This window comes from Sorex araneus, chromosome 1 (genome assembly GCF_027595985.1).
Source record: "Sorex araneus isolate mSorAra2 chromosome 1, mSorAra2.pri, whole genome shotgun sequence".
NCBI lineage: Eukaryota > Metazoa > Chordata > Mammalia > Eulipotyphla > Soricidae > Sorex > Sorex araneus.
In genome coordinates, this window is record NC_073302.1 from 159049137 (window position 1) to 159063513 (window position 14377).

Genomic DNA, 14377 nt, shown 5'->3' on the forward strand with positions numbered 1-14377 from the left:
TCCTAACAGTTTTCTAAGTTACTCATTGAAGACTGGACCCAATACCAACAAACACTAAATAAAGTTGGGAGGCCAGAAATCCCTGGGTAAAAGAAAAAGACAAGACATTTAATATCTGAGATCATTAGGATATAAAAATGAGATTAAAACACATGATTTACACTACCTCTCTATAACTTTCCCTTTGTGAAGGTCTGAAAGACATGCTCTTTATTATAACACTTTGAAACACTAAAAATATTCCATTTACATTTTAAAAAGTGAATAGTTTCTCTCTGTATATTCTATTGCAAGTTGGAAATGCTGTTCTTGAATTGGAATCACTAGTCTTCATGGACATGCTAGGGTTCTGGAGTGGAAAAGGTCATAAGGTAGCACAGTAAGCAAGGTAACCTTAAAGGGATGAAGGAAAAACATTAATCAAATACTATGTTTATTCATGAAATACTGATCTGTGGCAGATGTGACAAGACATTCATGGAGATACTCAGTTATCTGATAAGCAACAATAATTATAAATCTAGTTCTTGTGTAAAAAGACCTTAATTGAACTATTATGATAGATTATCAGAACTGAATCTGTCCACAACTCAGCCCCCTAACATGAAGCAGAGATCTCTGAAAAGGTTCTATGAACTTCCTATCTGATGTGAGTATTATCCAATTTTTTGTGCTTTTATATCAGGTATAAGTCCTTTTTGTATCACTTCTGGTATCTTCCTATCTTTACTGTACTCAAGAATAGCTATTTAATTATTTCAGTGGATATGTGATTATTATCCTGATAGTGCTACAAAAGCACAACCAAGAGATCTAATCTATGTCTTCCTGGGAGGTCTGGCAGAGAAATTGCTTTTGTCATGAGTATGAACTAACAAAGTAGGTAACCAGGGGAAGAACAAACATGGTGGAAGGAAACATAAGCTAATATTGGGCTTAATCATATACAAAGAACTATGAGTACAGGGAACTGGGCAGGCATGTATAATGGATATAGAAGATTGGAAAGGAAAAGATGGAAATTAGGAGAGAGAACAGATCATTCTGTATAACTAAACTTAGAATCTTGGCCTGAAGTAATGGAAAGGCCCTTGAGAAGATTTTGGAGGATTTTATGTAAAATGTTTATACAGATGGTAAGTGTAGTAGAATAGGGAGAGAGAGAGAGAAAAAAAAAGCCAATTCAGAGATTATTGCAAGAGTTCAGACAAAAAAATAATCGGACTTAAACTGAGACAGTGGAGTGGGAGGGAAATGTTAGAAGAAATCATTGTTCAGATATTGGCCCAGTCCTGACTTGGAAACCTGTCTTGACTGGTATGTATATTTTTGGGATGCTGGATGGATGGTGAGGCTAGTCTCTGTAGTCAGGGAGAGAGATGTGAGGAGAGGAGTGGAAGATAGGCAGGTCTTATCCTAGAGCTCCATATAAGCAGTCGAATATAAGATAGAGGAAAAATAGGCAAGTTTGAACAAAAAATAGAAATTTGGAAGTAAAGCCAATGCTGAACGTCACCCATGTTCTATTACACTTTATATTCTGGCCCATCTTTCTATTGCTAATAACTGTTCTGAGAGACAGCTGTACCTATATTAATGGCAGGAAAGTAATGCTGAGAAAGAATGCCCTCTGGGAGTAGCCCTCATCTAATGATTCTTAGCAGTTTTGTATAAAGAACCAGACCATTTTCCTTATGGCTGGTATAACCCTACAGCATGTTTTACACAACTTTCTGGAGATCCTTAGTAAGACTAAGTTTTTTGCCTCTTGTCATATTTTGCTTATTAGTGTCCATTTCATTTACCCTCTTTCCACTCTGTCTTATTTCTCTATCTACCAGTGAAGTTTCCTGGCATCATCATTTATAAATCTACATCTCTACAATAAGCAAACCCTTGTTTTAGCATCTGCTAGTCAGGAAACCCAAACTAAAACAAGATATTATGGGAATATGGGGAAAATGGAAAAACAGGTGGTAATGGGGGTACCAGAACAAATGAGTTTATCCAAGAAGAAAAGATATATTGGTAACAGACCCCTGAGGAATAGCATTGTCTTAGAAATAAAAGCAAATGATGCTTTCAAAATGAAGGGAATAGTTTATCATGTGAAATACAGGAGAGAGATCAAATAATAAGAGAACCAAGTGGCTGGAATGATAGCACAGCGGGTAGGGTGTTTGCCTTTCATGTGGCCAATCTGGGTGCGATTCCCAGAGAGATCAAATAATAAGAGAACCAAGGGGCTGGAGTGATAGCACAGTGGGTAGGGCGTTTGCCTTGCATGTGGCCAATCTGGGTTCGATTCCCAGCATCCCATATGGTTCCCTGAGCACCACCTGGAGTAATTCCTGAGTGCAGAGCCAGGAGTAACCCCTGAGCATCGCCAGGAGTGACTCAAAAAGATAAGAAAAAGTGAACCAAGTTTTCTTGGATTTGGACAGTTGAAAGTCTCTCATTTTCTGTGGAAAACAGGTAGCAGAGATAGGTGAGGTATGTATTTTTTTTTATTTTTGGGTCACACTTGGCAATACACAGGGGTTACTCCTGGCTCTGCACTCAGGAATTACGTTTGGCAGTGCTCAGGGGACCATACGGGATGTTAGGAATCGAACCCGGGTTGGCCTTGTGCAAGGCAAACGCCCTACCCGCTGTGCTATAGCTCCAGCCCCAGGTGAGCTATGTATTTGTCCAATTTATACTGCTTCTCTGAAAGTCACAGCCTCACTGTTGATGGATTCCACTATTTGAATATTCCACTATTTGGTTTGGTAAGTTTTTCCCTTGTTCCTTTGTGTTTAGATATGGTAACAGTGCTGATTTTAATAACTCCAGGTTATTTCACTGTCCCTTCATGGTTCTTCTTTACCCAACTGGAACCATAATGGTATCTTTGTGGTTTTTTTTGGGGGGGGGTATTTTTTTGCTCTGCTTTTGGTTTTGGGATCACACCACCAATGTTCAGAGATTACTTCTAGCTTTGTACTCAGGAGTCACTCCTGACAGTGCTTGGGAGCTCATAAGAGATGCCAGGAATCTAACTCAGGTCAGCCACATACAAGGCAAGTGCCTTACTTACTCTACTATCTCTCTGGTCCCATAAGTGGTACCTTTGTAACAACCCTCTTTAGATGATTCCAATTGAGGGCGAATGCTTTCTGATAGGAATCAGACTTACTTAGGTAAATTAAAAAGTAGCTTTCTCTCTTTTAACTATAGAAACTTATCAGAAAGTATTTAAAATAGTGACTTTGATAAGATGGAAGAAGAGCTAGGGATATAATACAGGAGTTAAGGATAATGCCTTGCATGAGGCCAACCCTAATTTGATCTGGAGCCCCACCTCCTCCAATACACCCAGCAGTGCTAGTTGTTGCCCCAGAGGCTCCCAAGCAATAGTGGGGTGGCCCAGGTAATCCCTGGCACTGCAAGGGCTGAGCAAGTTACCACAGGGCCTGAGAAGCAGTGTCCTTGAGTCTTCACATTGAACTGTTGTATGTATTCGCTAAGAATAGCCTGGAAGGAACTCCTCCCCCCATCCCCCACCTTCAATGTCTTCAGAGCACTGCTTGGGAGGCCCTCCATGCTTTAAAAAATTAAGGTAGATGGTACTGAACAGTTGTGGGTAGGTAAACAGAGTCTGAATTGTAGCTTCTCTCTTTCCACTGTCAAATTGCAAACAATGATGATCAGATATGTAATGCACACTCATAGAAATGCCCACACAGTTCCTAATTACAGGGGTCTACAGCCTACAGACTGATATGAGACCTCTACCACGTAAAGGTTTATGGATAGCTGAGATAGGTACTTCAGTAACAGAGGCATTCTCACCGTAAAAGCTTATTGAAATATGAGGGTAGTTCTATTATAGAAGCACCCCTGAGTATTCTCGAATTTATGTAAACAGCACAAAAAAAACCAATCATTGCTATTGAGTTGCCTGGGCACCCAATCAAGTTTATTACAGTGTAGTTGGGGAGCACATGTGTGAAAAATACAAAGGCGGGCGCTCGGGGGAGTGCGATGATGTGTGATGATGTATTGTGTTGTTCGCGGGCTTTCAGGGCAGTTCTCTCGTGCGTGTGCCGCTTCGCTTGTGTTTGGTGCTCTTGACCGGATTGGGATGGCTCCTCCTTGTGCTCTGCTTCTGTGTGTGCTGCTGTGTTCTCTTCTGTCTCTCTATCTCTGTCTCTGTATTCTCTCCTCTGGTCTCTTCCAACCTCTCTCTGTCTGTGCTTCTGTGTCTTCTCTCTTGCTTCTGTGTCTTCTCTCTCTGCTTCTGTATTTTCTCCTTGCTTCTGTCTTACCTCTGCCCCTTTGTCTTCTGCTCCACTTCTGTGTTTTCTTTCTTCTGTGTTTTCTCTGCCGCTTCTGTCTTGCCTCTCTTTTCTACTTCTCTTACAGTCTTAGTTTATCTAGCTATCATCTAGGGTGGTGACACAAAGGTGGGTTGAACATTAACAAATCAACAAAGAAGTGTAAGACAACTTCTCCAGGAAGTTAACAAAATCTCATGTAAGAAGATTACTCCATATTTTAGGAGATCCCCTCAAGGGTGGGATCCAAACAAGGGTGTGTCGCTATCTTCTTTCCTTAGCTAGTAATCCACTTAAATAGTTACAATAAAATTTAATTCTAGTATTTCTAGCAAAGTCATTCTGTATGAGTACAGTATTACTGTACAGTACAGAGATGTATTAGACTTTGGTTCTTCCTGAGGACATTCACTATATATTTCAGACCACAGTCCTCAGGCCAGGTTAGTCTTCCTAACCCCAGCAGGTCCAAGTCTTGTCGTTACTTTTGGGTCATGACAGCATTTGTCTATGACCATGCTCTCAACTTATAGTTGAGTATTGTGGTGCTTTGGCCTGGCCCATTTCGATACCAGGGTAGCTTACAGCTTGTCCTGGGTCCATTCTGTCCCTCATCGGGACTCTGATTTTGGGATGCTAGGAACTAAGGACAACTGAGTTGAGAAAACAGATGCCTTGGGGTAAATATTATTGGAGTCAATCAGCTCCCAAGTTACAAAGCATAATATTAACAGTCTTCCTGTGTCCATACAGAAAGGACATTGATTTAAGGTAAACTAAGTTCCCCGTGGCAAGGCTGAAAGGACAAACCCAATGTTATCCTACACACATGGACTATAAATATGACTGAATACAGAAAAAAAATTTGTATATGCATACCATATATCACATATTAATACATCAATATAAATATGTAATACTTCACATAGATACATATATGTTAGGTCCAGAGACCTACTAAATAGTCTGAGTGCATATTTTGCATTCAGGAGACCCCAGCTTTCCCTCTGGCTTGATTCTTTGAGTTCACTTTCTACTGCTGAGCTCACTGCAGAACAATCCCAAGTACTGAGAAATAGTATCCCCGAAGCATGCCAGGTGGGGCTCAAAATAGGTAAAAGAGATTTATAATTCAATGGAACAATTGTTTTATCTCTTGGTGGAAACATTCCACTCTCTGAAATTAAGCCCTCCAAACCTAAAGTCAGGAAAGCAAAGCAAAACTTTGCTAGTAAATTTCTAATTAGTGAGATGGATTGTCCTCATTTTGATCTTTCAATTATAAGGTCAATGAAGTCAGATAATGGGAGAAATAGGATCATACCTTTATGATAATTCTAAGATACTATATCCAGGCCTACTCTGCTTAGTTCTTAAACGTGTTGTCACCTATATGATACTATAACTGAATCTTCAAAAACCCATTCCATTATTTTATCAAGTCAGTTACTTCAAGGAGGATGGCCATCATGTTCAGACTAGTGAATTCCATGAGTTGATTTTCTACACTTCATCTTCTGTGAAATTAAGAATCTTTTGGACAGAAACAATGTTGTGGAGAATCATAAGGCTTCCAATATTTTTGTTGTTGTTGTTAAAGTACAGATTTATGTTTGGGATAATATTAGGCTCCACGGTCTAATGAAATAGCCGAATTCTCTGTTCTTGCCTGGTTTGTTTTACTCTGATGTTCTGTAGATAGAATTGTAAAACATTTTCTGCTGCTCCACCCTCTCTGTCATTCAATTTAGTGTTGTTAAATTTAATCCTGGGATAGTAGCCTGGACGAGCAGAACTTATATTAATTGCTCTGGAAGGACTGAGTTGAGGCAAGAGTGGGAGGGAGAGATATATAAGGAAGATGCACTTTCTACTTTTCTAGCAAAGTAATGTTACTTAAAATGGCACACAGAAGAGATAATTTAAAATTTCCATGGTCAAAAAAATGTTCCTCCTCACATTCTGGCAGTGTTTGCAACTTATTCTTTGAAATGGAGTCTTTTCTTAAAATCAGTTGCAAAGTTGTAGAGATGCTTCCAGACTCTGCACCAGGCTGAGTTGTTTGGTGCACCCTGAAGGCAGCGAGTGAGCCAAGCACCCACTCAAACAGAGCCCCGGCAGCTGAAAACCTCCACACTCCATGATCACTGCCATGCTCACAGCTGAATTGTACTGCTTGGAACAAGCCTCGTCCAGAAATTACTCTGTTGTAAAACTCAGGTATTCAGACCCCAAACCCCCTCTGCCAGCCCCATCTCCCTGTTCTTCCAGAAGCCTCTGCAGTCATGCCCATGAACTGCCTCTGGCGCCAAGTAAGCTCATTAACCAGCTACAATTCAGAGACTCATAAATAAATTTCAAAAAAAGATCAATAAATTTCAGAGATACTTCACCAGTCTTCACACACTTTCTTCTAAGGAAACAAGTTTTTGATCATTTTTAGAGAATTCTATGTAACAAGCCATATAAAATAAATTATTCAGGGCCTGCTGTAGGGGCAGACTTGAGGGGTGGTTGGGAAAATTGAAAATAAGGGTGGTGGGAAGGTGCAATGGGGGCGAGATTGGTGTTGGAACATTGAATGTAACAAATCATCATGAACAACTTTATAAAATAAATTAAGAATATAAGTTGCTGGTTTTTGTAGCCTCTAGACTACAGCTCTACCACCTTCCTAATTCATAATTCAGTCTTGTGAGCACCTGCCCTAGACTTGGTCCTCTGTTTCCTATTACTTTGTATAGGCCAATAAGGGTCTTCTTTCCGGGTCTTGGAGCAGAGATAAACCAAGCAGCACACACCCATGCTATCATTCTCCTTCAGTTTTATTCATTTTTACAATTTGTTGTAGTTTATTGATATTCGATATGGTAATTCTTTCTGACATTTAACACAAAGATGTGGTTGCTATTGGTACTTAGCAAAAGGAGCCAGATATTACCACTAACAAATGTTTACTAAAATATACCATCAAAATACTGATATTTTCTTTAAAAATTATTAAAAAGTTAAATATATTCAGTCTGATGACCAACAAGTAAAGGATATACATTATTTTAATAAAATTGACTGCTTTCATGCTGCACATATTTGTCAGTCCACAAGTATTTTATAAAAATATGAAGAACATTCAATAGAATCATTGTTATGTAAATGAGAAATACATATCTTTATTTTAAATCTATCTTTTACTTTTAGGGCCATACCCAGTGCTAGAGGACCATATAGTGCTGGGAACCAAACTAGACTGTCACAAGCAAAGTAAGTGCTTCAACACTCTGTGTCATCTTTCTGGTCCTAGAGATACATTTCAGAGAAACATTTTCACAACCTCTTTGTTCATACCTAACAATCTTGATTCTAAAGAGGATAAAGTCAACGACTTCCCTCCAAAGGGTTTCTGACTGAAAATGGCTTTCCTACTAAAATCTATGTTCTTGATACATATTTAGACAAACATCTAATATTCCCATAGAAAGCTCAGTGCTCATTATAATGGACTGTTCCACAACAATGAGCACTGAATTTCAAACTCCTTCATGGCAGGAATTGATTTGATGCAGCTATGTTCATTGGTCTTTCTTCCCTGCAGACTTGCTCAAGTTCTCTGTGCCATGACTTCCTGTCTTCTTCAATGTCTATGGCCACAGCACCTCTCCTGACTTGAAGGCACCTGCCAATCTGTACAGTCTAGTCTTTGTTCTCCCACCTAGCTTGAGCTGACCAAGATAATTCATTATATTCCCCTCCAAACAACTTTGGTAGATAAATATTGTAATGAGAGAATCAAAATATCGATAAGCCAGTAGTCATCTAACTATAGGTTTATCTCTTATCTGAGGTTCCTCTTCTAAATAGCACTTTCTATCACCACCACCAGCATGTCACAGGCACCCTCAGAAGTCAGTCCATTCCTTGTCCTGAATTCTGGAAAGAACAGCCTGGTTAAACTTCCTATAACCAGGAAGTTTCCCACAGGTCACAAAGAACATATTACTTTCCTCCTCCTGTTTCAAAATTATCAGAAAATACAACCCCTTTGCAGAGTTCCTTCCTCCAAATTTGACATGGATCTCTCATGAGCTCTTGGACGATTGCCAGCATGCCATTGCAAAGGAAAATAACCAATATATCTTCTCTGTAACCTGTCAAACCTCTCTGGACTGACAGTAACATTAGGTGTTCCATAGGCCCAGGGTTTCTGCATTATGATCCACAATACAGGTATCACAAGTTGCTCTCAGGTAGTATCAATGTTAGGTTTACATTTTGAATATTAATCTTGTCTGAATTTTGAAATTTTTGATTCCAGCTTTTTTCATGAGGATATCTAAAGCTGAGAAACATAGGCTAAGGCCCCTTCTGAGGGAAAATAGATTTGTGAATCTGAATAATCATTACAAGTCCCCACTCTTGATGGCCTGACAGGAGAATTCTTTGAACAAGAATTCAAATGTGACATGCAGGTTCAGTAGTCTCACTTTAAGCAGTCACTGACTGTGAGCATGTTTTCTGATTTTAACACCCTGTAGTCATGTTTTCTCCCTTGGTGCTGGATTCAAATGTGACATGCAGATTCAGCAATCTCACTTTAAGCAGTCACTGACTGTGAGCATGTTTTCTGATTTTACCCAACTCCCTGTAGTCATGTTTTCTCCCTTGGTGCTGGATAATGTTTCTTCTTTCATGGTTAGTCAAATCATTTCCCTATCCCTTTTCTGCCCACTATCCAGGTTAGAGCTATGCAATAATCCTGTCTCATTTGTAAGAGACCCCATTCTATTACAGAGCTGGGAGGCCATCTCTGATAGATTGCAAAATGGTCACTATTCCCCTCTCTATCAATCATGATGCAACTGTGTAGTTGTACCATAAGGAGTGGAGTATCTGTCTCCAGAATTTTATTTTATTTTTGGTGTTTTTTTTAGTGCTCAGAGATGACTACTGGGCGGCTCAGAGGACCTTATATGATTCTAGTGATCAAACCCAGGCAAGCCACTTGCAATGCAAGTGCCCTTCTTGCTTTACTATTGTCCCAGTCCCTGTCTTCAGAATTTTAACCTGGGTCAATTTTCTCCAAAAGAATGCAATAGAAGTGATGTTGTACCATGGCAGAGCAACTCACTTGTTTTTCTGGAACACTGCTGAATTATCAAGGAAGCAATTGTAGGAGTGTAGCCTGTTAGTGTCTGAGACCACCTGAAGAATTCATAAGCCACCTGAGCTGAGACCACTCCAGGTCAACTGGTTCTTAGCTGACCCAGAAGCTGACCACAGATGTTCAAGCCTAAGTGAGAACTGAAAGGCTGCAAAGCTGAAGTCAGCCTAACAGCCTCTCTTCAGAACTCTAAGCTAAAACATGGCTGTTTTTAGCCACTATGCTTTGGAATGGCTTGTTTTATATAAACCTAATATGCTTTCATTTGGAGGCATTGTCAAGTAATAATTGCAGAGAATGATTCATCTGAAAGAGAAGTGAAATAAAAGGAACAATGCAAAGGCTGTTAATCCTCTCAGTGAGTTTCTTTAAATAAAGAAATCAAATATTTCTGACTTAAATAAAGAATAAACTCATCTCAGGACATATCATGCATCCAAAGACAGAGTTAGGTCCTCTCCAGTGACTGGATCTGGAATTGCAATTAAGTCTGGAACTAAGGGAGCAATTTGCTGTGCTTTTTACATTCCTCTGTTTCGTTTCTTTGCATTTGTGTGTGTGTGTGTGTGTGTGTGTGAGAGAGAGAGAGAGAGAGAGAGAGAGAGAGAGAGAGAGAGAGAGAGAGAGAGAGAGAGTTGTTTTCAGGGTCACATCCAAGGCTGCCCAGGGGAGGGGATACCTCCACTTTCATCCTTGGGGGTTACTCCTGGTAGTGTTCCTCGTGACTGTGCAAAGCATGGGCACCGGTCCTTTGAGCCTTTACATGTTCCTTTTCTCCATCCTGCTTTCTGATTCCTTCTCTCTTCAGTCCTTTGCTTGCACATAGTTTCATCATGCCTATTCCAAAAGAGCTGCTTTAGTCTCAAGTCTTTATGAACTTCTAGCTCAATTTCTACAAATATAAATTTTGAATCATAGAAAATCTGATGGATCCACTGTGGTTCATTTAGGTGTGTTTGAGTGGTGATTGGCCAGACAATCTTGATATGTCTTTTTTTTTCAAACACAGATCCAATGAAACACATTTACATGATTTTGCGGGGTCAGGGAGAGTTACACCCTATGGCTCCTGGGGCTACTCCTGGATCTGTGCTTAGGGGGTCATCCCATGTGGTGAGCAGTTACCACATGGTACCTGAATTGAACCTGGTCCTCTTGTATGCAAATCCATCGAAATACCTTTCTGGCCTCAGCTGTATTGTCTTCTCAGGATCTTCTCAGTTACACCTTAGTATGTGTATGTGTGCAGTTCTATGCTCACACTGGGGGTTGAGGCCTCAGAACACCTTTATTTTAGCTTCTAATGCATTGTCCAGATTCTCCCTTGATTCAAGTAATGTTCAAAGAGAATTCATGCTCTCTCAGGCCTTGTCAGGTGTTGTGGATGAACTGCATAAAACTTGGGAATTTAGAAGACATGTCTATGGCACCCAATTTATTCTCCCTCCTAAAGAACACTTAAGAAGGAGACCTAGTAAACTTGCATTGCCTCTTCAATGAAATATGCAAACCAGGTTTTCTATCAACCATGAGTTTAAGATGCTTTCTTTTGGATTTTTTTTTCTACAGCTTTTCCATCATCTCTGACAACTTCTCCATCACCCTCTATTTCCTACCAAAGGAAACTTCATCTCTCTTACAAGCAAGATTCAGACAGATTGTATAACAAACTGGCTTTGGTTATTAAAAACATCTTTTTAGCTCTTGGCACAATAAGCAAAACCACTCCTGATGAAAAGAAAGTCTCTTTCCCATCTGGTTTTAGAAAGAAGTACAATTTTCTGAATTTACTGTACATGTGAAAACAATAAACAATTTGCATTTCTTTCTTTTTCTAGTAATCCAAACTTTAACCTGAGGGTTTCTAGAGAATAGATTCAGTAATTTCTATATTGTACCAACCATTTTCTGAGATAGTATTTATCCTTAGTGAGGTAACTAAGCCTCAAATGTCTCTCTCTCTCTCTCTCTCTCTCTCTCTCTCTCTGTCTCTCGTGAATCTGTAAAAGCATCAGAAAAACATTTACTGTAATGTTAGAATGTGCATGTGTTGGCATTAAAAGTGTGGTTTTGTCCCAGTGGGGAATCAAATAGAAGTAAAATTGTAGTTAATTCCTGGTATCTGTGGTAATGGATAATAGACTGAGTTAGTACCAATAATATTTGAAAAATTTATTTTAGACATTAATTTAGTAAGGACAAGGTTGAACTTTGTCCTTACTAAAACTTTTGCCAGAGATCCACAAATAGTTATTTTTTCTCTCCCCTTTGCTCAATTTAGCCAGATTCTGGAGAAGAGAAATGGCCAAAAGAAAGAAGAGTAGAATCAAAAGGCTTATTCAAAAAGCTCATGGTCATTAGATTTTTCTAAGCATGTCAACTGCAACTTTTGTGTGGGAAAAAGAAACCACTCTTTAGAAGATGTCTTATGATATAAGAGACAATGCGATAAAGCTTCATACTACCTCCTTTATAAATTCAGTTTTTACTTGGAAGCTGAAAAAAAAATTCAGAGAATTCTGTTGCTGCCTTCTCTTATTATCCTAAATAGGGAAGATTTGAAATAGAACTTAGCTGGAAGAAAGCCACTACAAAGCTATCTACCTCTAGCTAGGAGCCTGCAAGAGAAGGGCTTATTTCATCTGGTTCCATCTCTGTTCCATTGGGAGAATGACTTGATAGAGGAGCTTTTATGGCATCTTTGCTTACACAAGGTTTTCAGTAGACCTGATGGGCAGGGCCTCATTTATTCTGTATCTGTAATGTTTCCTGAGGGCATAGAATTCAAACACTTGAATGGATAAGGGTGCATTGCACTCGTGGTGTCCAGATGTGATTTCCAATGATGTAAGTCATGAATTTATCTGGGAACTATGACTGATATCTGCTGAAGAAGACTAAGAAAATGACTTCCTGTTTGAAAAAATCTTGGGGAGATTTTAAACTTCACTGTTGATAGTGGTAATCATCATACAACTCTGCAAAAGCTTTGGAGATGTACATGTGCACACATGCATATGGGATTATGATGGGCTTGGGGAAAACCTTCATTAAGTACATTATAGAAACTCAAAATACAAGATGAAATGATGGTCTTAAATAAGGCTGGATATCATAATTAGTCCCAGATGGTTCCTTTAGAGTCAGCAGAGTTCTTCCAAACAGACACATTTCTTTGTTTGAATGTCAAAATAGAAAATGAGTTAAGCTCCTGCACTGTTTCCTCATACTTACAGCCTCTTCAGGACCTAGCTCTGTGGGCCTGTGACATGTCCTCTGAAATAACAGGAGTGTGTTCTCCATGACATAACTCTTTTCAAGCAACAGATATTCCCATGACCAATCTCTGTAACCTTAGAATCTAGGGTTTCTCTTTCCTGAGATGGGCTGCATTTGTTCTTTTCTGTTTTCTGTGATATTCAAGTTGCTCATTGATCCAGGGGAATGACATTGCTGCATAAGTCTGAGGGTGTCATCCCCTTGTGGTGGAGGAGAACTGAATCATTACCAAACAGGGAACTCTGGTCTCGTGGAGAAGAGCCAGCAGACAGGGAGAGGTGTCTTCTATTTGCCAGGGGAGACCAGGGAAAATCCACCCAAAGAAAACACAGAGCTGATTGCCCTAGAGGGTGTTGTCTTTCATCCTTTCCAAGATGCATCAGTTGTTCCTTGCTATCTCTAACAGAAAGCTTGTCAGAATAAGGAAATTTGTTTCCAGTTCTGTCCCAGTAACAAGTTTTGTCTTTGAAATTACTTAATTGGTTGCAGTCAGCACTAAGGAAAATGCAGGCACACCCAGTCTTTCCTGTGACAAATTCTCCCCAATCTGCATTCACTTGCTTTTGGGATCCAAGGTTCTTTAAAAGAAAATCTTCAAAATATTTCCATGTGAGGTAGATTTATTAATACACAATATACTTTTTCCCTTGCTCAAAAAAAACCCCCTAGGTTATTGATTTATTACTTTTCCCACAGCTGGAGCTTGACAATAGGATTAAGTTATCCTTATCTCACATGATAAGGGGGATGGGCCTCTACTGATCTGTGTGACCATTAGCAAAGAGTAGAGTCAGAAATTTTGTACCTAGTCAGACTCATTTATTTTTATTTTATGCGAGTCAAGGAAATGATATTTTTATTTAATGTTTAGATAACTAGATATTGCTGCTTCATCTCTCTTTAGATCAACATCTTTGTTTTATACAACAAAGAGTAGAATCAAAAGACTTATTAAAAAGTCTCATGGTCATTAGATTTTTCTAAGCATGTTATTTTAGATCAGTAATATAATAAAATGTCTGTAATGTATGTAGTGCACATTTAAAAAATTATTTTTAATTCTATTGAATCACTGTGAGATAGTTACAAGCTTTCATGTTTGGGTTACAATCACACAATGATCAAACACTTATCCCTTCAACAGTGCACATTCCCCACCACCAATATCCCCAGTATACCTCCCCTTTCCCACCCTCCCCCTGCCTCCATGGCAGACAATATTCCCCATACTCTCTCTCTCCTTTTGGGAATTATGGCTTGCAGAAAAGACACTGAGAGACCATCATGTTTGGTCCATTATCTACTTTCAGCATGCATCTCCCATCCCAACTGATTCCTCCAGCCATTATTTTCTTAGTGATCCTTTCTCTATTCCATCTGCCTTCTCCCCTCCACTCATGAAACAGGCTTCCAGCTCTGGGGCAATCATCCTGGTCCTTGTATCTACTGTACTTGGGTGTCAGCCTCATGTGATGTTATTTTATACTCTACAAATAAGTGCAGTCCTTCTATGTTTGTCCCTCTCTTTCTGACTGACTCATTTTACTTAGTAGTGCACATTTGACTAGTGAAAGTTTTTCTGTGGAATCAAATTCTTTTAGAACAAAACTGAGGCCATTTC